This window comes from Haliotis rufescens, unplaced genomic scaffold (assembly GCF_023055435.1).
Source record: "Haliotis rufescens isolate VD_foot unplaced genomic scaffold, xgHalRufe1.0.p SCAF_156, whole genome shotgun sequence".
In the NCBI taxonomy this organism is placed as follows: domain Eukaryota; kingdom Metazoa; phylum Mollusca; class Gastropoda; order Lepetellida; family Haliotidae; genus Haliotis; species Haliotis rufescens.
The window spans coordinates 112,255-133,425 of record NW_025963842.1 but is presented as its reverse complement, the minus strand read 5'-3'; the positions used below and the strand labels follow the sequence as shown (position 1 = coordinate 133,425).

The window sequence follows — 21,171 nt, the reverse complement described above, 5'->3', positions numbered from 1 at the left end:
AACAACAACAACAACAACAACAACTGAACATGTCATGATAGACAAACAGAATGAAAAAAAGGCATTTCTATTTTTGATTGTTTTTTCCAGGGGAGAGCGCGAACGCAGTCCCCCACACTTATAAATTGCGCACCCGAGTCGTCCACATTTGGGATGATCGCAGGGGTCAACCAAGCCGATGTGCAATGGAAAGGTCTCGCCCCGGGCCCACAGCCTTGCGGATCACTGTTAAGCCTGTGCCAGGTAAGTATGCCTGAAACTGCAGCTTCCTAACCATCACTACAAACATACACATCACCTCATTCAGGTGTCTTGTAAGCAAAACTTCACATATATTCCATTTCAGTTCAAACATTTTTATACTTCCCTGTACATGGCACTACATTCACCCGTTCGCTTTATGCAAAGATTATTGGTAGGAAGAACGAGACGGAAATGGCTTTATTTGCATTTTAGGCTGCATAGACATGCACCTTGCGCCAGGTACCCAGGGGAGGTAACTTCCATGTCAACACCCAAGTTTCCTTCCGGGTCCTATCTTTCTCCTTGGGAGCTACTCAGCAAAATAAACACATCATCATCAACAACAACAACAACAACAACAACAACAACAACAACAACTGAACATGTCATGATAGACAAACAGAATGAAAAAAAGGCATTTCTATTTTTGATTGTTTTTTCCAGGGGAGAGCGCGAACGCAGTCCCCCACACTTATAAATTGCGCACCCGAGTCGTCCACATTTGGGATGATCGCAGGGGTCAACCAAGCCGATGTGCAATGGAAAGGTCTCGCCCCGGGCCCACAGCCTTGCGGATCACTGTTAAGCCTGTGCCAGGTAAGTATGCCTGAAACTGCAGCTTCCTAACCATCACTACAAACATACACATCACCTCATTCAGGTGTCTTGTAAGCAAAACTTCACATATATTCCATTTCAGTTCAAACATTTTTATACTTCCCTGTACATGGCACTACATTCACCCGTTCGCTTTATGCAAAGATTATTGGTAGGAAGAACGAGACGGAAATGGCTTTATTTGCATTTTAGGCTGCATAGACATGCACCTTGCGCCAGGTACCCAGGGGAGGTAACTTCCATGTCAACACCCAAGTTTCCTTCCGGGTCCTATCTTTCTCCTTGGGAGCTACTCAGCAAAATAAACACATCATCATCAACAACAACAACAACAACAACAACAACAACAACAACAACAACTGAACATGTCATGATAGACAAACAGAATGAAAAAAAGGCATTTCTATTTTTGATTGTTTTTTCCAGGGGAGAGCGCGAACGCAGTCCCCCACACTTATAAATTGCGCACCCGAGTCGTCCACATTTGGGATGATCGCAGGGGTCAACCAAGCCGATGTGCAATGGAAAGGTCTCGCCCCGGGCCCACAGCCTTGCGGATCACTGTTAAGCCTGTGCCAGGTAAGTATGCCTGAAACTGCAGCTTCCTAACCATCACTACAAACATACACATCACCTCATTCAGGTGTCTTGTAAGCAAAACTTCACATATATTCCATTTCAGTTCAAACATTTTTATACTTCCCTGTACATGGCACTACATTCACCCGTTCGCTTTATGCAAAGATTATTGGTAGGAAGAACGAGACGGAAATGGCTTTATTTGCATTTTAGGCTGCATAGACATGCACCTTGCGCCAGGTACCCAGGGGAGGTAACTTCCATGTCAACACCCAAGTTTCCTTCCGGGTCCTATCTTTCTCCTTGGGAGCTACTCAGCAAAATAAACACATCATCATCAACAACAACAACAACAACAACAACAACAACAACAACAACAACTGAACATGTCATGATAGACAAACAGAATGAAAAAAAGGCATTTCTATTTTTGATTGTTTTTTCCAGGGGAGAGCGCGAACGCAGTCCCCCACACTTATAAATTGCGCACCCGAGTCGTCCACATTTGGGATGATCGCAGGGGTCAACCAAGCCGATGTGCAATGGAAAGGTCTCGCCCCGGGCCCACAGCCTTGCGGATCACTGTTAAGCCTGTGCCAGGTAAGTATGCCTGAAACTGCAGCTTCCTAACCATCACTACAAACATACACATCACCTCATTCAGGTGTCTTGTAAGCAAAACTTCACATATATTCCATTTCAGTTCAAACATTTTTATACTTCCCTGTACATGGCACTACATTCACCCGTTCGCTTTATGCAAAGATTATTGGTAGGAAGAACGAGACGGAAATGGCTTTATTTGCATTTTAGGCTGCATAGACATGCACCTTGCGCCAGGTACCCAGGGTTTCTCCTTGGGAGCTACTCAGCAAAATAAACACATCATCATCAACAACAACAACAACAACAACAACAACAACAACAACTGAACATGTCATGATAGACAAACAGAATGAAAAAAAGGCATTTCTATTTTTGATTGTTTTTTCCAGGGGAGAGCGCGAACGCAGTCCCCCACACTTATAAATTGCGCACCCGAGTCGTCCACATTTGGGATGATCGCAGGGGTCAACCAAGCCGATGTGCAATGGAAAGGTCTCGCCCCGGGCCCACAGCCTTGCGGATCACTGTTAAGCCTGTGCCAGGTAAGTATGCCTGAAACTGCAGCTTCCTAACCATCACTACAAACATACACATCACCTCATTCAGGTGTCTTGTAAGCAAAACTTCACATATATTCCATTTCAGTTCAAACATTTTTATACTTCCCTGTACATGGCACTACATTCACCCGTTCGCTTTATGCAAAGATTATTGGTAGGAAGAACGAGACGGAAATGGCTTTATTTGCATTTTAGGCTGCATAGACATGCACCTTGCGCCAGGTACCCAGGGGAGGTAACTTCCATGTCAACACCCAAGTTTCCTTCCGGGTCCTATCTTTCTCCTTGGGAGCTACTCAGCAAAATAAACACAACAACAACAACAACAACAACAACAACAACAACAACTGAACATGTCATGATAGACAAACAGAATGAAAAAAAGGCATTTCTATTTTTGATTGTTTTTTCCAGGGGAGAGCGCGAACGCAGTCCCCCACACTTATAAATTGCGCACCCGAGTCGTCCACATTTGGGATGATCGCAGGGGTCAACCAAGCCGATGTGCAATGGAAAGGTCTCGCCCCGGGCCCACAGCCTTGCGGATCACTGTTAAGCCTGTGCCAGGTAAGTATGCCTGAAACTGCAGCTTCCTAACCATCACTACAAACATACACATCACCTCATTCAGGTGTCTTGTAAGCAAAACTTCACATATATTCCATTTCAGTTCAAACATTTTTATACTTCCCTGTACATGGCACTACATTCACCCGTTCGCTTTATGCAAAGATTATTGGTAGGAAGAACGAGACGGAAATGGCTTTATTTGCATTTTAGGCTGCATAGACATGCACCTTGCGCCAGGTACCCAGGGGAGGTAACTTCCATGTCAACACCCAAGTTTCCTTCCGGGTCCTATCTTTCTCCTTGGGAGCTACTCAGCAAAATAAACACATCATCATCAACAACAACAACAACAACAACAACAACAACAACAACAACAACTGAACATGTCATGATAGACAAACAGAATGAAAAAAAGGCATTTCTATTTTTGATTGTTTTTTCCAGGGGAGAGCGCGAACGCAGTCCCCCACACTTATAAATTGCGCACCCGAGTCGTCCACATTTGGGATGATCGCAGGGGTCAACCAAGCCGATGTGCAATGGAAAGGTCTCGCCCCGGGCCCACAGCCTTGCGGATCACTGTTAAGCCTGTGCCAGGTAAGTATGCCTGAAACTGCAGCTTCCTAACCATCACTACAAACATACACATCACCTCATTCAGGTGTCTTGTAAGCAAAACTTCACATATATTCCATTTCAGTTCAAACATTTTTATACTTCCCTGTACATGGCACTACATTCACCCGTTCGCTTTATGCAAAGATTATTGGTAGGAAGAACGAGACGGAAATGGCTTTATTTGCATTTTAGGCTGCATAGACATGCACCTTGCGCCAGGTACCCAGGGGAGGTAACTTCCATGTCAACACCCAAGTTTCCTTCCGGGTCCTATCTTTCTCCTTGGGAGCTACTCAGCAAAATACAACACAACAACAACAACAACAACAACAACAACAACAACAACTGAACATGTCATGATAGACAAACAGAATGAAAAAAAGGCATTTCTATTTTTGATTGTTTTTTCCAGGGGAGAGCGCGAACGCAGTCCCCCACACTTATAAATTGCGCACCCGAGTCGTCCACATTTGGGATGATCGCAGGGGTCAACCAAGCCGATGTGCAATGGAAAGGTCTCGCCCCGGGCCCACAGCCTTGCGGATCACTGTTAAGCCTGTGCCAGGTAAGTATGCCTGAAACTGCAGCTTCCTAACCATCACTACAAACATACACATCACCTCATTCAGGTGTCTTGTAAGCAAAACTTCACATATATTCCATTTCAGTTCAAACATTTTTATACTTCCCTGTACATGGCACTACATTCACCCGTTCGCTTTATGCAAAGATTATTGGTAGGAAGAACGAGACGGAAATGGCTTTATTTGCATTTTAGGCTGCATAGACATGCACCTTGCGCCAGGTACCCAGGGGAGGTAACTTCCATGTCAACACCCAAGTTTCCTTCCGGGTCCTATCTTTCTCCTTGGGAGCTACTCAGCAAAATAAACACAACAACAACAACAACAACAACAACAACAACAACAACTGAACATGTCATGATAGACAAACAGAATGAAAAAAAGGCATTTCTATTTTTGATTGTTTTTTCCAGGGGAGAGCGCGAACGCAGTCCCCCACACTTATAAATTGCGCACCCGAGTCGTCCACATTTGGGATGATCGCAGGGGTCAACCAAGCCGATGTGCAATGGAAAGGTCTCGCCCCGGGCCCACAGCCTTGCGGATCACTGTTAAGCCTGTGCCAGGTAAGTATGCCTGAAACTGCAGCTTCCTAACCATCACTACAAACATACACATCACCTCATTCAGGTGTCTTGTAAGCAAAACTTCACATATATTCCATTTCAGTTCAAACATTTTTATACTTCCCTGTACATGGCACTACATTCACCCGTTCGCTTTATGCAAAGATTATTGGTAGGAAGAACGAGACGGAAATGGCTTTATTTGCATTTTAGGCTGCATAGACATGCACCTTGCGCCAGGTACCCAGGGGAGGTAACTTCCATGTCAACACCCAAGTTTCCTTCCGGGTCCTATCTTTCTCCTTGGGAGCTACTCAGCAAAATAAACACAACAACAACAACAACAACAACAACAACAACAACAACTGAACATGTCATGATAGACAAACAGAATGAAAAAAAGGCATTTCTATTTTTGATTGTTTTTTCCAGGGGAGAGCGCGAACGCAGTCCCCCACACTTATAAATTGCGCACCCGAGTCGTCCACATTTGGGATGATCGCAGGGGTCAACCAAGCCGATGTGCAATGGAAAGGTCTCGCCCCGGGCCCACAGCCTTGCGGATCACTGTTAAGCCTGTGCCAGGTAAGTATGCCTGAAACTGCAGCTTCCTAACCATCACTACAAACATACACATCACCTCATTCAGGTGTCTTGTAAGCAAAACTTCACATATATTCCATTTCAGTTCAAACATTTTTATACTTCCCTGTACATGGCACTACATTCACCCGTTCGCTTTATGCAAAGATTATTGGTAGGAAGAACGAGACGGAAATGGCTTTATTTGCATTTTAGGCTGCATAGACATGCACCTTGCGCCAGGTACCCAGGGGAGGTAACTTCCATGTCAACACCCAAGTTTCCTTCCGGGTCCTATCTTTCTCCTTGGGAGCTACTCAGCAAAATAAACACAACAACAACAACAACAACAACAACAACAACAACAACTGAACATGTCATGATAGACAAACAGAATGAAAAAAAGGCATTTCTATTTTTGATTGTTTTTTCCAGGGGAGAGCGCGAACGCAGTCCCCCACACTTATAAATTGCGCACCCGAGTCGTCCACATTTGGGATGATCGCAGGGGTCAACCAAGCCGATGTGCAATGGAAAGGTCTCGCCCCGGGCCCACAGCCTTGCGGATCACTGTTAAGCCTGTGCCAGGTAAGTATGCCTGAAACTGCAGCTTCCTAACCATCACTACAAACATACACATCACCTCATTCAGGTGTCTTGTAAGCAAAACTTCACATATATTCCATTTCAGTTCAAACATTTTTATACTTCCCTGTACATGGCACTACATTCACCCGTTCGCTTTATGCAAAGATTATTGGTAGGAAGAACGAGACGGAAATGGCTTTATTTGCATTTTAGGCTGCATAGACATGCACCTTGCGCCAGGTACCCAGGGGAGGTAACTTCCATGTCAACACCCAAGTTTCCTTCCGGGTCCTATCTTTCTCCTTGGGAGCTACTCAGCAAAATAAACACAACAACAACAACAACAACAACAACAACAACAACAACTGAACATGTCATGATAGACAAACAGAATGAAAAAAAGGCATTTCTATTTTTGATTGTTTTTTCCAGGGGAGAGCGCGAACGCAGTCCCCCACACTTATAAATTGCGCACCCGAGTCGTCCACATTTGGGATGATCGCAGGGGTCAACCAAGCCGATGTGCAATGGAAAGGTCTCGCCCCGGGCCCACAGCCTTGCGGATCACTGTTAAGCCTGTGCCAGGTAAGTATGCCTGAAACTGCAGCTTCCTAACCATCACTACAAACATACACATCACCTCATTCAGGTGTCTTGTAAGCAAAACTTCACATATATTCCATTTCAGTTCAAACATTTTTATACTTCCCTGTACATGGCACTACATTCACCCGTTCGCTTTATGCAAAGATTATTGGTAGGAAGAACGAGACGGAAATGGCTTTATTTGCATTTTAGGCTGCATAGACATGCACCTTGCGCCAGGTACCCAGGGGAGGTAACTTCCATGTCAACACCCAAGTTTCCTTCCGGGTCCTATCTTTCTCCTTGGGAGCTACTCAGCAAAATAAACACAACAACAACAACAACAACAACAACAACAACAACAACTGAACATGTCATGATAGACAAACAGAATGAAAAAAAGGCATTTCTATTTTTGATTGTTTTTTCCAGGGGAGAGCGCGAACGCAGTCCCCCACACTTATAAATTGCGCACCCGAGTCGTCCACATTTGGGATGATCGCAGGGGTCAACCAAGCCGATGTGCAATGGAAAGGTCTCGCCCCGGGCCCACAGCCTTGCGGATCACTGTTAAGCCTGTGCCAGGTAAGTATGCCTGAAACTGCAGCTTCCTAACCATCACTACAAACATACACATCACCTCATTCAGGTGTCTTGTAAGCAAAACTTCACATATATTCCATTTCAGTTCAAACATTTTTATACTTCCCTGTACATGGCACTACATTCACCCGTTCGCTTTATGCAAAGATTATTGGTAGGAAGAACGAGACGGAAATGGCTTTATTTGCATTTTAGGCTGCATAGACATGCACCTTGCGCCAGGTACCCAGGGGAGGTAACTTCCATGTCAACACCCAAGTTTCCTTCCGGGTCCTATCTTTCTCCTTGGGAGCTACTCAGCAAAATAAACACAACAACAACAACAACAACAACAACAACAACAACAACTGAACATGTCATGATAGACAAACAGAATGAAAAAAAGGCATTTCTATTTTTGATTGTTTTTTCCAGGGGAGAGCGCGAACGCAGTCCCCCACACTTATAAATTGCGCACCCGAGTCGTCCACATTTGGGATGATCGCAGGGGTCAACCAAGCCGATGTGCAATGGAAAGGTCTCGCCCCGGGCCCACAGCCTTGCGGATCACTGTTAAGCCTGTGCCAGGTAAGTATGCCTGAAACTGCAGCTTCCTAACCATCACTACAAACATACACATCACCTCATTCAGGTGTCTTGTAAGCAAAACTTCACATATATTCCATTTCAGTTCAAACATTTTTATACTTCCCTGTACATGGCACTACATTCACCCGTTCGCTTTATGCAAAGATTATTGGTAGGAAGAACGAGACGGAAATGGCTTTATTTGCATTTTAGGCTGCATAGACATGCACCTTGCGCCAGGTACCCAGGGGAGGTAACTTCCATGTCAACACCCAAGTTTCCTTCCGGGTCCTATCTTTCTCCTTGGGAGCTACTCAGCAAAATAAACACAACAACAACAACAACAACAACAACAACAACAACAACTGAACATGTCATGATAGACAAACAGAATGAAAAAAAGGCATTTCTATTTTTGATTGTTTTTTCCAGGGGAGAGCGCGAACGCAGTCCCCCACACTTATAAATTGCGCACCCGAGTCGTCCACATTTGGGATGATCGCAGGGGTCAACCAAGCCGATGTGCAATGGAAAGGTCTCGCCCCGGGCCCACAGCCTTGCGGATCACTGTTAAGCCTGTGCCAGGTAAGTATGCCTGAAACTGCAGCTTCCTAACCATCACTACAAACATACACATCACCTCATTCAGGTGTCTTGTAAGCAAAACTTCACATATATTCCATTTCAGTTCAAACATTTTTATACTTCCCTGTACATGGCACTACATTCACCCGTTCGCTTTATGCAAAGATTATTGGTAGGAAGAACGAGACGGAAATGGCTTTATTTGCATTTTAGGCTGCATAGACATGCACCTTGCGCCAGGTACCCAGGGGAGGTAACTTCCATGTCAACACCCAAGTTTCCTTCCGGGTCCTATCTTTCTCCTTGGGAGCTACTCAGCAAAATAAACACAACAACAACAACAACAACAACAACAACAACAACAACAACAACTGAACATGTCATGATAGACAAACAGAATGAAAAAAAGGCATTTCTATTTTTGATTGTTTTTTCCAGGGGAGAGCGCGAACGCAGTCCCCCACACTTATAAATTGCGCACCCGAGTCGTCCACATTTGGGATGATCGCAGGGGTCAACCAAGCCGATGTGCAATGGAAAGGTCTCGCCCCGGGCCCACAGCCTTGCGGATCACTGTTAAGCCTGTGCCAGGTAAGTATGCCTGAAACTGCAGCTTCCTAACCATCACTACAAACATACACATCACCTCATTCAGGTGTCTTGTAAGCAAAACTTCACATATATTCCATTTCAGTTCAAACATTTTTATACTTCCCTGTACATGGCACTACATTCACCCGTTCGCTTTATGCAAAGATTATTGGTAGGAAGAACGAGACGGAAATGGCTTTATTTGCATTTTAGGCTGCATAGACATGCACCTTGCGCCAGGTACCCAGGGGAGGTAACTTCCATGTCAACACCCAAGTTTCCTTCCGGGTCCTATCTTTCTCCTTGGGAGCTACTCAGCAAAATAAACACAACAACAACAACAACAACAACAACAACAACAACAACTGAACATGTCATGATAGACAAACAGAATGAAAAAAAGGCATTTCTATTTTTGATTGTTTTTTCCAGGGGAGAGCGCGAACGCAGTCCCCCACACTTATAAATTGCGCACCCGAGTCGTCCACATTTGGGATGATCGCAGGGGTCAACCAAGCCGATGTGCAATGGAAAGGTCTCGCCCCGGGCCCACAGCCTTGCGGATCACTGTTAAGCCTGTGCCAGGTAAGTATGCCTGAAACTGCAGCTTCCTAACCATCACTACAAACATACACATCACCTCATTCAGGTGTCTTGTAAGCAAAACTTCACATATATTCCATTTCAGTTCAAACATTTTTATACTTCCCTGTACATGGCACTACATTCACCCGTTCGCTTTATGCAAAGATTATTGGTAGGAAGAACGAGACGGAAATGGCTTTATTTGCATTTTAGGCTGCATAGACATGCACCTTGCGCCAGGTACCCAGGGGAGGTAACTTCCATGTCAACACCCAAGTTTCCTTCCGGGTCCTATCTTTCTCCTTGGGAGCTACTCAGCAAAATAAACACAACAACAACAACAACAACAACAACAACAACAACAACTGAACATGTCATGATAGACAAACAGAATGAAAAAAAGGCATTTCTATTTTTGATTGTTTTTTCCAGGGGAGAGCGCGAACGCAGTCCCCCACACTTATAAATTGCGCACCCGAGTCGTCCACATTTGGGATGATCGCAGGGGTCAACCAAGCCGATGTGCAATGGAAAGGTCTCGCCCCGGGCCCACAGCCTTGCGGATCACTGTTAAGCCTGTGCCAGGTAAGTATGCCTGAAACTGCAGCTTCCTAACCATCACTACAAACATACACATCACCTCATTCAGGTGTCTTGTAAGCAAAACTTCACATATATTCCATTTCAGTTCAAACATTTTTATACTTCCCTGTACATGGCACTACATTCACCCGTTCGCTTTATGCAAAGATTATTGGTAGGAAGAACGAGACGGAAATGGCTTTATTTGCATTTTAGGCTGCATAGACATGCACCTTGCGCCAGGTACCCAGGGGAGGTAACTTCCATGTCAACACCCAAGTTTCCTTCCGGGTCCTATCTTTCTCCTTGGGAGCTACTCAGCAAAATAAACACAACAACAACAACAACAACAACAACAACAACAACAACAACTGAACATGTCATGATAGACAAACAGAATGAAAAAAAGGCATTTCTATTTTTGATTGTTTTTTCCAGGGGAGAGCGCGAACGCAGTCCCCCACACTTATAAATTGCGCACCCGAGTCGTCCACATTTGGGATGATCGCAGGGGTCAACCAAGCCGATGTGCAATGGAAAGGTCTCGCCCCGGGCCCACAGCCTTGCGGATCACTGTTAAGCCTGTGCCAGGTAAGTATGCCTGAAACTGCAGCTTCCTAACCATCACTACAAACATACACATCACCTCATTCAGGTGTCTTGTAAGCAAAACTTCACATATATTCCATTTCAGTTCAAACATTTTTATACTTCCCTGTACATGGCACTACATTCACCCGTTCGCTTTATGCAAAGATTATTGGTAGGAAGAACGAGACGGAAATGGCTTTATTTGCATTTTAGGCTGCATAGACATGCACCTTGCGCCAGGTACCCAGGGGAGGTAACTTCCATGTCAACACCCAAGTTTCCTTCCGGGTCCTATCTTTCTCCTTGGGAGCTACTCAGCAAAATAAACACAACAACAACAACAACAACAACAACAACAACAACAACTGAACATGTCATGATAGACAAACAGAATGAAAAAAAGGCATTTCTATTTTTGATTGTTTTTTCCAGGGGAGAGCGCGAACGCAGTCCCCCACACTTATAAATTGCGCACCCGAGTCGTCCACATTTGGGATGATCGCAGGGGTCAACCAAGCCGATGTGCAATGGAAAGGTCTCGCCCCGGGCCCACAGCCTTGCGGATCACTGTTAAGCCTGTGCCAGGTAAGTATGCCTGAAACTGCAGCTTCCTAACCATCACTACAAACATACACATCACCTCATTCAGGTGTCTTGTAAGCAAAACTTCACATATATTCCATTTCAGTTCAAACATTTTTATACTTCCCTGTACATGGCACTACATTCACCCGTTCGCTTTATGCAAAGATTATTGGTAGGAAGAACGAGACGGAAATGGCTTTATTTGCATTTTAGGCTGCATAGACATGCACCTTGCGCCAGGTACCCAGGGGAGGTAACTTCCATGTCAACACCCAAGTTTCCTTCCGGGTCCTATCTTTCTCCTTGGGAGCTACTCAGCAAAATAAACACAACAACAACAACAACAACAACAACAACAACAACAACTGAACATGTCATGATAGACAAACAGAATGAAAAAAAGGCATTTCTATTTTTGATTGTTTTTTCCAGGGGAGAGCGCGAACGCAGTCCCCCACACTTATAAATTGCGCACCCGAGTCGTCCACATTTGGGATGATCGCAGGGGTCAACCAAGCCGATGTGCAATGGAAAGGTCTCGCCCCGGGCCCACAGCCTTGCGGATCACTGTTAAGCCTGTGCCAGGTAAGTATGCCTGAAACTGCAGCTTCCTAACCATCACTACAAACATACACATCACCTCATTCAGGTGTCTTGTAAGCAAAACTTCACATATATTCCATTTCAGTTCAAACATTTTTATACTTCCCTGTACATGGCACTACATTCACCCGTTCGCTTTATGCAAAGATTATTGGTAGGAAGAACGAGACGGAAATGGCTTTATTTGCATTTTAGGCTGCATAGACATGCACCTTGCGCCAGGTACCCAGGGGAGGTAACTTCCATGTCAACACCCAAGTTTCCTTCCGGGTCCTATCTTTCTCCTTGGGAGCTACTCAGCAAAATCAAACACAACAACAACAACAACAACAACAACAACAACAACTGAACATGTCATGATAGACAAACAGAATGAAAAAAAGGCATTTCTATTTTTGATTGTTTTTTCCAGGGGAGAGCGCGAACGCAGTCCCCCACACTTATAAATTGCGCACCCGAGTCGTCCACATTTGGGATGATCGCAGGGGTCAACCAAGCCGATGTGCAATGGAAAGGTCTCGCCCCGGGCCCACAGCCTTGCGGATCACTGTTAAGCCTGTGCCAGGTAAGTATGCCTGAAACTGCAGCTTCCTAACCATCACTACAAACATACACATCACCTCATTCAGGTGTCTTGTAAGCAAAACTTCACATATATTCCATTTCAGTTCAAACATTTTTATACTTCCCTGTACATGGCACTACATTCACCCGTTCGCTTTATGCAAAGATTATTGGTAGGAAGAACGAGACGGAAATGGCTTTATTTGCATTTTAGGCTGCATAGACATGCACCTTGCGCCAGGTACCCAGGGGAGGTAACTTCCATGTCAACACCCAAGTTTCCTTCCGGGTCCTATCTTTCTCCTTGGGAGCTACTCAGCAAAATAAACACAACAACAACAACAACAACAACAACAACAACAACAACTGAACATGTCATGATAGACAAACAGAATGAAAAAAAGGCATTTCTATTTTTGATTGTTTTTTCCAGGGGAGAGCGCGAACGCAGTCCCCCACACTTATAAATTGCGCACCCGAGTCGTCCACATTTGGGATGATCGCAGGGGTCAACCAAGCCGATGTGCAATGGAAAGGTCTCGCCCCGGGCCCACAGCCTTGCGGATCACTGTTAAGCCTGTGCCAGGTAAGTATGCCTGAAACTGCAGCTTCCTAACCATCACTACAAACATACACATCACCTCATTCAGGTGTCTTGTAAGCAAAACTTCACATATATTCCATTTCAGTTCAAACATTTTTATACTTCCCTGTACATGGCACTACATTCACCCGTTCGCTTTATGCAAAGATTATTGGTAGGAAGAACGAGACGGAAATGGCTTTATTTGCATTTTAGGCTGCATAGACATGCACCTTGCGCCAGGTACCCAGGGGAGGTAACTTCCATGTCAACACCCAAGTTTCCTTCCGGGTCCTATCTTTCTCCTTGGGAGCTACTCAGCAAAATAAACACAACAACAACAACAACAACAACAACAACAACAACAACTGAACATGTCATGATAGACAAACAGAATGAAAAAAAGGCATTTCTATTTTTGATTGTTTTTTCCAGGGGAGAGCGCGAACGCAGTCCCCCACACTTATAAATTGCGCACCCGAGTCGTCCACATTTGGGATGATCGCAGGGGTCAACCAAGCCGATGTGCAATGGAAAGGTCTCGCCCCGGGCCCACAGCCTTGCGGATCACTGTTAAGCCTGTGCCAGGTAAGTATGCCTGAAACTGCAGCTTCCTAACCATCACTACAAACATACACATCACCTCATTCAGGTGTCTTGTAAGCAAAACTTCACATATATTCCATTTCAGTTCAAACATTTTTATACTTCCCTGTACATGGCACTACATTCACCCGTTCGCTTTATGCAAAGATTATTGGTAGGAAGAACGAGACGGAAATGGCTTTATTTGCATTTTAGGCTGCATAGACATGCACCTTGCGCCAGGTACCCAGGGGAGGTAACTTCCATGTCAACACCCAAGTTTCCTTCCGGGTCCTATCTTTCTCCTTGGGAGCTACTCAGCAAAATAAACACAACAACAACAACAACAACAACAACAACAACAACAACTGAACATGTCATGATAGACAAACAGAATGAAAAAAAGGCATTTCTATTTTTGATTGTTTTTTCCAGGGGAGAGCGCGAACGCAGTCCCCCACACTTATAAATTGCGCACCCGAGTCGTCCACATTTGGGATGATCGCAGGGGTCAACCAAGCCGATGTGCAATGGAAAGGTCTCGCCCCGGGCCCACAGCCTTGCGGATCACTGTTAAGCCTGTGCCAGGTAAGTATGCCTGAAACTGCAGCTTCCTAACCATCACTACAAACATACACATCACCTCATTCAGGTGTCTTGTAAGCAAAACTTCACATATATTCCATTTCAGTTCAAACATTTTTATACTTCCCTGTACATGGCACTACATTCACCCGTTCGCTTTATGCAAAGATTATTGGTAGGAAGAACGAGACGGAAATGGCTTTATTTGCATTTTAGGCTGCATAGACATGCACCTTGCGCCAGGTACCCAGGGGAGGTAACTTCCATGTCAACACCCAAGTTTCCTTCCGGGTCCTATCTTTCTCCTTGGGAGCTACTCAGCAAAATAAACACATCATCATCAACAACAACAACAACAACAACAACAACAACAACAACTGAACATGTCATGATAGACAAACAGAATGAAAAAAAGGCATTTCTATTTTTGATTGTTTTTTCCAGGGGAGAGCGCGAACGCAGTCCCCCACACTTATAAATTGCGCACCCGAGTCGTCCACATTTGGGATGATCGCAGGGGTCAACCAAGCCGATGTGCAATGGAAAGGTCTCGCCCCGGGCCCACAGCCTTGCGGATCACTGTTAAGCCTGTGCCAGGTAAGTATGCCTGAAACTGCAGCTTCCTAACCATCACTACAAACATACACATCACCTCATTCAGGTGTCTTGTAAGCAAAACTTCACATATATTCCATTTCAGTTCAAACATTTTTATACTTCCCTGTACATGGCACTACATTCACCCGTTCGCTTTATGCAAAGATTATTGGTAGGAAGAACGAGACGGAAATGGCTTTATTTGCATTTTAGGCTGCATAGACATGCACCTTGCGCCAGGTACCCAGGGGAGGTAACTTCCATGTCAACACCCAAGTTTCCTTCCGGGTCCTATCTTTCTCCTTGGGAGCTACTCAGCAAAATCACAACACAACAACAACAACAACAACAACAACAACAACAACAACTGAACATGTCATGATAGACAAACAGAATGAAAAAAAGGCATTTCTATTTTTGATTGTTTTTTCCAGGGGAGAGCGCGAACGCAGTCCCCCACACTTATAAATTGCGCACCCGAGTCGTCCACATTTGGGATGATCGCAGGGGTCAACCAAGCCGATGTGCAATGGAAAGGTCTCGCCCCGGGCCCACAGCCTTGCGGATCACTGTTAAGCCTGTGCCAGGTAAGTATGCCTGAAACTGCAGCTTCCTAACCATCACTACAAACATACACATCACCTCATTCAGGTGTCTTGTAAGCAAAACTTCACATATATTCCATTTCAGTTCAAACATTTTTATACTTCCCTGTACATGGCACTACATTCACCCGTTCGCTTTATGCAAAGATTATTGGTAGGAAGAACGAGACGGAAATGGCTTTATTTGCATTTTAGGCTGCATAGACATGCACCTTGCGCCAGGTACCCAGGGGAGGTAACTTCCATGTCAACACCCAAGTTTCCTTCCGGGTCCTATCTTTCTCCTTGGGAGCTACTCAGCAAAATAAACACAACAACAACAACAACAACAACAACAACAACAACAACTGAACATGTCATGATAGACAAACAGAATGAAAAAAAGGCATTTCTATTTTTGATTGTTTTTTCCAGGGGAGAGCGCGAACGCAGTCCCCCACACTTATAAATTGCGCACCCGAGTCGTCCACATTTGGGATGATCGCAGGGGTCAACCAAGCCGATGTGCAATGGAAAGGTCTCGCCCCGGGCCCACAGCCTTGCGGATCACTGTTAAGCCTGTGCCAGGTAAGTATGCCTGAAACTGCAGCTTCCTAACCATCACTACAAACATACACATCACCTCATTCAGGTGTCTTGTAAGCAAAACTTCACATATATTCCATTTCAGTTCAAACATTTTTATACTTCCCTGTACATGGCACTACATTCACCCGTTCGCTTTATGCAAAGATTATTGGTAGGAAGAACGAGACGGAAATGGCTTTATTTGCATTTTAGGCTGCATAGACATGCACCTTGCGCCAGGTACCCAGGGGAGGTAACTTCCATGTCAACACCCAAGTTTCCTTCCGGGTCCTATCTTTCTCCTTGGGAGCTACTCAGCAAAATAAACACATCATCATCAACAACAACAACAACAACAACAACAACAACAACAACAACAACTGAACATGTCATGATAGACAAACAGAATGAAAAAAAGGCATTTCTATTTTTGATTGTTTTTTCCAGGGGAGAGCGCGAACGCAGTCCCCCACACTTATAAATTGCGCACCCGAGTCGTCCACATTTGGGATGATCGCAGGGGTCAACCAAGCCGATGTGCAATGGAAAGGTCTCGCCCCGGGCCCACAGCCTTGCGGATCACTGTTAAGCCTGTGCCAGGTAAGTATGCCTGAAACTGCAGCTTCCTAACCATCACTACAAACATACACATCACCTCATTCAGGTGTCTTGTAAGCAAAACTTCACATATATTCCATTTCAGTTCAAACATTTTTATACTTCCCTGTACATGGCACTACATTCACCCGTTCGCTTTATGCAAAGATTATTGGTAGGAAGAACGAGACGGAAATGGCTTTATTTGCATTTTAGGCTGCATAGACATGCACCTTGCGCCAGGTACCCAGGGGAGGTAACTTCCATGTCAACACCCAAGTTTCCTTCCGGGTCCTATCTTTCTCCTTGGGAGCTACTCAGCAAAATAAACACATCATCATCAACAACAACAACAACAACAACAACAACAACAACAACAACAACTGAACATGTCATGATAGACAAACAGAATGAAAAAAAGGCATTTCTATTTTTGATTGTTTTTTCCAGGGGAGAGCGCGAACGCAGTCCCCCACACTTATAAATTGCGCACCCGAGTCGTCCACATTTGGGATGATCGCAGGGGTCAACCAAGCCGATGTGCAATGGAAAGGTCTCGCCCCGGGCCCACAGCCTTGCGGATCACTGTTAAGCCTGTGCCAGGTAAGTATGCCTGAAACTGCAGCTTCCTAACCATCACTACAAACATACACATCACCTCATTCAGGTGTCTTGTAAGCAAAACTTCACATATATTCCATTTCAGTTCAAACATTTTTATACTTCCCTGTACATGGCACTACATTCACCCGTTCGCTTTATGCAAAGATTATTGGTAGGAAGAACGAGACGGAAATGGCTTTATTTGCATTTTAGGCTGCATAGACATGCACCTTGCGCCAGGTACCCAGGGGAGGTAACTTCCATGTCAACACCCAAGTTTCCTTCCGGGTCCTATCTTTCTCCTTGGGAGCTACTCAGCAAAATCAAACACAACAACAACAACAACAACAACAACAACAACAACAACTGAACATGTCATGATAGACAAACAGAATGAAAAAAAGGCATTTCTATTTTTGATTGTTTTTTCCAGGGGAGAGCGCGAACGCAGTCCCCCACACTTATAAATTGCGCACCCGAGTCGTCCACATTTGGGATGATCGCAGGGGTCAACCAAGCCGATGTGCAATGGAAAGGTCTCGCCCCGGGCCCACAGCCTTGCGGATCACTGTTAAGCCTGTGCCAGGTAAGTATGCCTGAAACTGCAGCTTTTCCTAACCATCACTACAAACATACACATCACCTCATTCAGGTGTCTTGTAAGCAAAACTTCACATATATTCCATTTCAGTTCAAACATTTTTATACTTCCCTGTACATGGCACTACATTCACCCGTTCGCTTTATGCAAAGATTATTGGTAGGAAGAACGAGACGGAAATGGCTTTATTTGCATTTTAGGCTGCATAGACATGCACCTTGCGCCAGGTACCCAGGGGAGGTAACTTCCATGTCAACACCCAAGTTTCCTTCCGGGTCCTATCTTTCTCCTTGGGAGCTACTCAGCAAAATAAACACAACAACAACAACAACAACAACAACAACAACAACAACTGAACATGTCATGATAGACAAACAGAATGAAAAAAAGGCATTTCTATTTTTGATTGTTTTTTCCAGGGGAGAGCGCGAACGCAGTCCCCCACACTTATAAATTGCGCACCCGAGTCGTCCACATTTGGGATGATCGCAGGGGTCAACCAAGCCGATGTGCAATGGAAAGGTCTCGCCCCGGGCCCACAGCCTTGCGGATCACTGTTAAGCCTGTGCCAGGTAAGTATGCCTGAAACTGCAGCTTCCTAACCATCACTACAAACATACACATCACCTCATTCAGGTGTCTTGTAAGCAAAACTTCACATATATTCCATTTCAGTTCAAACATTTTTATACTTCCCTGTACATGGCACTACATTCACCCGTTCGCTTTATGCAAAGATTATTGGTAGGAAGAACGAGACGGAAATGGCTTTATTTGCATTTTAGGCTGCATAGACATGCACCTTGCGCCAGGTACCCAGGGGAGGTAACTTCCATGTCAACACCCAAGTTTCCTTCCGGGTCCTATCTTTCTCCTTGGGAGCTACTCAGCAAAATAAACACATCATCATCAACAACAACAACAACAACAACAACAACAACAACAACAACAACTGAACATGTCATGATAGACAAACAGAATGAAAAAAAGGCATTTCTATTTTTGATTGTTTTTTCCAGGGGAGAGCGCGAACGCAGTCCCCCACACTTATAAATTGCGCACCCGAGTCGTCCACATTTGGGATGATCGCAGGGGTCAACCAAGCCGATGTGCAATGGAAAGGTCTCGCCCCGGGCCCACAGCCTTGCGGATCACTGTTAAGCCTGTGCCAGGTAAGTATGCCTGAAACTGCAGCTTCCTAACCATCACTACAAACATACACATCACCTCATTCAGGTGTCTTGTAAGCAAAACTTCACATATATTCCATTTCAGTTCAAACATTTTTATACTTCCCTGTACATGGCACTACATTCACCCGTTCGCTTTATGCAAAGATTATTGGTAGGAAGAACGAGACGGAAATGGCTTTATTTGCATTTTAGGCTGCATAGACATGCACCTTGCGCCAGGTACCCAGGGGAGGTAACTTCCATGTCAACACCCAAGTTTCCTTCCGGGTCCTATCTTTCTCCTTGGGAGCTACTCAGCAAAATAAACACATCATCATCAACAACAACAACAACAACAACAACAACAACAACAACAACAACTGAACATGTCATGATAGACAAACAGAATGAAAAAAAGGCATTTCTATTTTTGATTGTTTTTTTTGATTGTTTTTTCCAGGGGAGAGCGCGAACGCAGTCCCCCACACTTATAAATTGCGCACCCGAGTCGTCCACATTTGGGATGATCGCAGGGGTCAACCAAGCCGATGTGCAATGGAAAGGTCTCGCCCCGGGCCCACAGCCTTGCGGATCACTGTTAAGCCTGTGCCAGGTAAGTATGCCTGAAACTGCAGCTTCCTAACCATCACTACAAACATACACATCACCTCATTCAGGTGTCTTGTAAGCAAAACTTCACATATATTCCATTTCAGTTCAAACATTTTTATACTTCCCTGTACATGGCACTACATTCACCCGTTCGCTTTATGCAAAGATTATTGGTAGGAAGAACGAGACGGAAATGGCTTTATTTGCATTTTAGGCTGCATAGACATGCACCTTGCGCCAGGTACCCAGGGGAGGTAACTTCCATGTCAACACCCAAGTTTCCTTCCGGGTCCTATCTTTCTCCTTGGGAGCTACTCAGCAAAATAACACACATCATAACAACAACAACAACAACAACAACAACAACAACAACAACTGAACATGTCATGATAGACAAACAGAATGAAAAAAAGGCATTTCTATTTTTGATTGTTTTTTCCAGGGGAGAGCGCGAACGCAGTCCCCCACACTTATAAATTGCGCACCCGAGTCGTCCACATTTGGGATGATCGCAGGGGTCAACCAAGCCGATGTGCAATGGAAAGGTCTCGCCCCGGGCCCACAGCCTTGCGGATCACTGTTAAGCCTGTGCCAGGTAAGTATGCCTGAAACTGCAGCTTCCTAACCATCACTACAAACATACACATCACCTCATTCAGGTGTCTTGTAAGCAAAACTTCACATATATTCCATTTCAGTTCAAACATTTTTATACTTCCCTGTACATGGCACTACATTCACCCGTTCGCTTTATGCAAAGATTATTGGTAGGAAGAACGAGACGGAAATGGCTTTATTTGCATTTTAGGCTGCATAGACATGCACCTTGCGCCAGGTACCCAGGGGAGGTAACTTCCATGTCAACACCCAAGTTTCCTTCCGGGTCCTATCTTTCTCCTTGGGAGCTACTCAGCAAAATAAACACATCATCAACAACAACAACAACAACAACAACAACAACAACAACAACAACTGAACATGTCATGATAGACAAACAGAATGAAAAAAAGGCATTTCTATTTTTGATTGTTTTTTCCAGGGGAGAGCGCGAACGCAGTCCCCCACACTTATAAATTGCGCACCCGAGTCGTCCACATTTGGGATGATCGCAGGGGTCAACCAAGCCGATGTGCAATGGAAAGGTCTCGCCCCGGGCCCACAGCCTTGCGGATCACTGTTAAGCCTGTGCCAGGTAAGTATGCCTGAAACTGCAGCTTCCTAACCATCACTACAAACATACACATCACCTCATTCAGGTGTCTTGTAAGCAAAACTTCACATATATTCCATTTCAGTTCAAACATTTTTATACTTCCCTGTACATGGCACTACATTCACCCGTTCGCTTTATGCAAAGATTATTGGTAGGAAGAACGAGACGGAAATGGCTTTATTTGCATTTTAGGCTGCATAGACATGCACCTTGCGCCAGGTACCCAGGGGAGGTAACTTCCATGTCAACACCCAAGTTTCCTTCCGGGTCCTATCTTTCTCCTTGGGAGCTACTCA

General features: G+C 44.9%; 36 non-coding genes across 36 annotated transcripts; all 36 read right to left on the bottom strand.

Annotated features, from left to right (window-relative positions):
- Nucleotides 1-87: 87 nt before the first annotated feature.
- Nucleotides 88-251, bottom strand: LOC125380602. The gene has a single exon (XR_007221249.1). It is a non-coding gene; the product is annotated as a U1 spliceosomal RNA (small nuclear RNA).
- Nucleotides 252-684: 433 nt separating this feature from the next.
- On the bottom strand, nucleotides 685-848 carry LOC125380601. Its single transcript, XR_007221248.1, has one exon. It is a non-coding gene; the product is annotated as a U1 spliceosomal RNA (small nuclear RNA).
- A 436-nt stretch (nucleotides 849-1,284) lies between these two features.
- LOC125380600 lies at nucleotides 1,285-1,448 on the bottom strand. The gene has a single exon (XR_007221247.1). It is a non-coding gene; the product is annotated as a U1 spliceosomal RNA (small nuclear RNA).
- A 436-nt stretch (nucleotides 1,449-1,884) lies between these two features.
- Nucleotides 1,885-2,048, bottom strand: LOC125380599. Its single transcript, XR_007221246.1, has one exon. It is a non-coding gene; the product is annotated as a U1 spliceosomal RNA (small nuclear RNA).
- Nucleotides 2,049-2,432: 384 nt separating this feature from the next.
- LOC125380598 lies at nucleotides 2,433-2,596 on the bottom strand. The gene has a single exon (XR_007221245.1). It is a non-coding gene; the product is annotated as a U1 spliceosomal RNA (small nuclear RNA).
- Nucleotides 2,597-3,017: 421 nt separating this feature from the next.
- Nucleotides 3,018-3,181, bottom strand: LOC125380597. Its single transcript, XR_007221244.1, has one exon. It is a non-coding gene; the product is annotated as a U1 spliceosomal RNA (small nuclear RNA).
- Nucleotides 3,182-3,617: 436 nt separating this feature from the next.
- Nucleotides 3,618-3,781, bottom strand: LOC125380596. The gene has a single exon (XR_007221243.1). It is a non-coding gene; the product is annotated as a U1 spliceosomal RNA (small nuclear RNA).
- Nucleotides 3,782-4,203: 422 nt separating this feature from the next.
- LOC125380595 lies at nucleotides 4,204-4,367 on the bottom strand. Its single transcript, XR_007221242.1, has one exon. It is a non-coding gene; the product is annotated as a U1 spliceosomal RNA (small nuclear RNA).
- Nucleotides 4,368-4,788: 421 nt separating this feature from the next.
- On the bottom strand, nucleotides 4,789-4,952 carry LOC125380593. Its single transcript, XR_007221240.1, has one exon. It is a non-coding gene; the product is annotated as a U1 spliceosomal RNA (small nuclear RNA).
- Nucleotides 4,953-5,373: 421 nt separating this feature from the next.
- On the bottom strand, nucleotides 5,374-5,537 carry LOC125380592. The gene has a single exon (XR_007221239.1). It is a non-coding gene; the product is annotated as a U1 spliceosomal RNA (small nuclear RNA).
- Nucleotides 5,538-5,958: 421 nt separating this feature from the next.
- Nucleotides 5,959-6,122, bottom strand: LOC125380591. The gene has a single exon (XR_007221238.1). It is a non-coding gene; the product is annotated as a U1 spliceosomal RNA (small nuclear RNA).
- Nucleotides 6,123-6,543: 421 nt separating this feature from the next.
- Nucleotides 6,544-6,707, bottom strand: LOC125380590. The gene has a single exon (XR_007221237.1). It is a non-coding gene; the product is annotated as a U1 spliceosomal RNA (small nuclear RNA).
- Nucleotides 6,708-7,128: 421 nt separating this feature from the next.
- LOC125380589 lies at nucleotides 7,129-7,292 on the bottom strand. Its single transcript, XR_007221236.1, has one exon. It is a non-coding gene; the product is annotated as a U1 spliceosomal RNA (small nuclear RNA).
- Nucleotides 7,293-7,713: 421 nt separating this feature from the next.
- On the bottom strand, nucleotides 7,714-7,877 carry LOC125380588. Its single transcript, XR_007221235.1, has one exon. It is a non-coding gene; the product is annotated as a U1 spliceosomal RNA (small nuclear RNA).
- A 421-nt stretch (nucleotides 7,878-8,298) lies between these two features.
- On the bottom strand, nucleotides 8,299-8,462 carry LOC125380587. Its single transcript, XR_007221234.1, has one exon. It is a non-coding gene; the product is annotated as a U1 spliceosomal RNA (small nuclear RNA).
- Nucleotides 8,463-8,889: 427 nt separating this feature from the next.
- Nucleotides 8,890-9,053, bottom strand: LOC125380586. The gene has a single exon (XR_007221233.1). It is a non-coding gene; the product is annotated as a U1 spliceosomal RNA (small nuclear RNA).
- A 421-nt stretch (nucleotides 9,054-9,474) lies between these two features.
- Nucleotides 9,475-9,638, bottom strand: LOC125380585. Its single transcript, XR_007221232.1, has one exon. It is a non-coding gene; the product is annotated as a U1 spliceosomal RNA (small nuclear RNA).
- Nucleotides 9,639-10,059: 421 nt separating this feature from the next.
- On the bottom strand, nucleotides 10,060-10,223 carry LOC125380584. Its single transcript, XR_007221231.1, has one exon. It is a non-coding gene; the product is annotated as a U1 spliceosomal RNA (small nuclear RNA).
- A 424-nt stretch (nucleotides 10,224-10,647) lies between these two features.
- Nucleotides 10,648-10,811, bottom strand: LOC125380582. Its single transcript, XR_007221229.1, has one exon. It is a non-coding gene; the product is annotated as a U1 spliceosomal RNA (small nuclear RNA).
- Nucleotides 10,812-11,232: 421 nt separating this feature from the next.
- LOC125380581 lies at nucleotides 11,233-11,396 on the bottom strand. The gene has a single exon (XR_007221228.1). It is a non-coding gene; the product is annotated as a U1 spliceosomal RNA (small nuclear RNA).
- A 421-nt stretch (nucleotides 11,397-11,817) lies between these two features.
- Nucleotides 11,818-11,981, bottom strand: LOC125380580. Its single transcript, XR_007221227.1, has one exon. It is a non-coding gene; the product is annotated as a U1 spliceosomal RNA (small nuclear RNA).
- A 419-nt stretch (nucleotides 11,982-12,400) lies between these two features.
- Nucleotides 12,401-12,564, bottom strand: LOC125380579. Its single transcript, XR_007221226.1, has one exon. It is a non-coding gene; the product is annotated as a U1 spliceosomal RNA (small nuclear RNA).
- Nucleotides 12,565-12,985: 421 nt separating this feature from the next.
- Nucleotides 12,986-13,149, bottom strand: LOC125380577. Its single transcript, XR_007221225.1, has one exon. It is a non-coding gene; the product is annotated as a U1 spliceosomal RNA (small nuclear RNA).
- A 421-nt stretch (nucleotides 13,150-13,570) lies between these two features.
- On the bottom strand, nucleotides 13,571-13,734 carry LOC125380576. Its single transcript, XR_007221224.1, has one exon. It is a non-coding gene; the product is annotated as a U1 spliceosomal RNA (small nuclear RNA).
- Nucleotides 13,735-14,155: 421 nt separating this feature from the next.
- On the bottom strand, nucleotides 14,156-14,319 carry LOC125380575. The gene has a single exon (XR_007221223.1). It is a non-coding gene; the product is annotated as a U1 spliceosomal RNA (small nuclear RNA).
- A 430-nt stretch (nucleotides 14,320-14,749) lies between these two features.
- Nucleotides 14,750-14,913, bottom strand: LOC125380574. Its single transcript, XR_007221222.1, has one exon. It is a non-coding gene; the product is annotated as a U1 spliceosomal RNA (small nuclear RNA).
- A 423-nt stretch (nucleotides 14,914-15,336) lies between these two features.
- Nucleotides 15,337-15,500, bottom strand: LOC125380573. Its single transcript, XR_007221221.1, has one exon. It is a non-coding gene; the product is annotated as a U1 spliceosomal RNA (small nuclear RNA).
- Nucleotides 15,501-15,921: 421 nt separating this feature from the next.
- LOC125380572 lies at nucleotides 15,922-16,085 on the bottom strand. Its single transcript, XR_007221220.1, has one exon. It is a non-coding gene; the product is annotated as a U1 spliceosomal RNA (small nuclear RNA).
- Nucleotides 16,086-16,521: 436 nt separating this feature from the next.
- On the bottom strand, nucleotides 16,522-16,685 carry LOC125380570. The gene has a single exon (XR_007221218.1). It is a non-coding gene; the product is annotated as a U1 spliceosomal RNA (small nuclear RNA).
- A 436-nt stretch (nucleotides 16,686-17,121) lies between these two features.
- Nucleotides 17,122-17,285, bottom strand: LOC125380569. Its single transcript, XR_007221217.1, has one exon. It is a non-coding gene; the product is annotated as a U1 spliceosomal RNA (small nuclear RNA).
- A 422-nt stretch (nucleotides 17,286-17,707) lies between these two features.
- LOC125380568 lies at nucleotides 17,708-17,871 on the bottom strand. The gene has a single exon (XR_007221216.1). It is a non-coding gene; the product is annotated as a U1 spliceosomal RNA (small nuclear RNA).
- Nucleotides 17,872-18,294: 423 nt separating this feature from the next.
- LOC125380567 lies at nucleotides 18,295-18,458 on the bottom strand. The gene has a single exon (XR_007221215.1). It is a non-coding gene; the product is annotated as a U1 spliceosomal RNA (small nuclear RNA).
- Nucleotides 18,459-18,894: 436 nt separating this feature from the next.
- LOC125380566 lies at nucleotides 18,895-19,058 on the bottom strand. Its single transcript, XR_007221214.1, has one exon. It is a non-coding gene; the product is annotated as a U1 spliceosomal RNA (small nuclear RNA).
- Nucleotides 19,059-19,507: 449 nt separating this feature from the next.
- Nucleotides 19,508-19,671, bottom strand: LOC125380565. Its single transcript, XR_007221213.1, has one exon. It is a non-coding gene; the product is annotated as a U1 spliceosomal RNA (small nuclear RNA).
- Nucleotides 19,672-20,101: 430 nt separating this feature from the next.
- On the bottom strand, nucleotides 20,102-20,265 carry LOC125380564. Its single transcript, XR_007221212.1, has one exon. It is a non-coding gene; the product is annotated as a U1 spliceosomal RNA (small nuclear RNA).
- Nucleotides 20,266-20,698: 433 nt separating this feature from the next.
- On the bottom strand, nucleotides 20,699-20,862 carry LOC125380563. Its single transcript, XR_007221211.1, has one exon. It is a non-coding gene; the product is annotated as a U1 spliceosomal RNA (small nuclear RNA).
- Nucleotides 20,863-21,171: the final 309 nt, after the last annotated feature.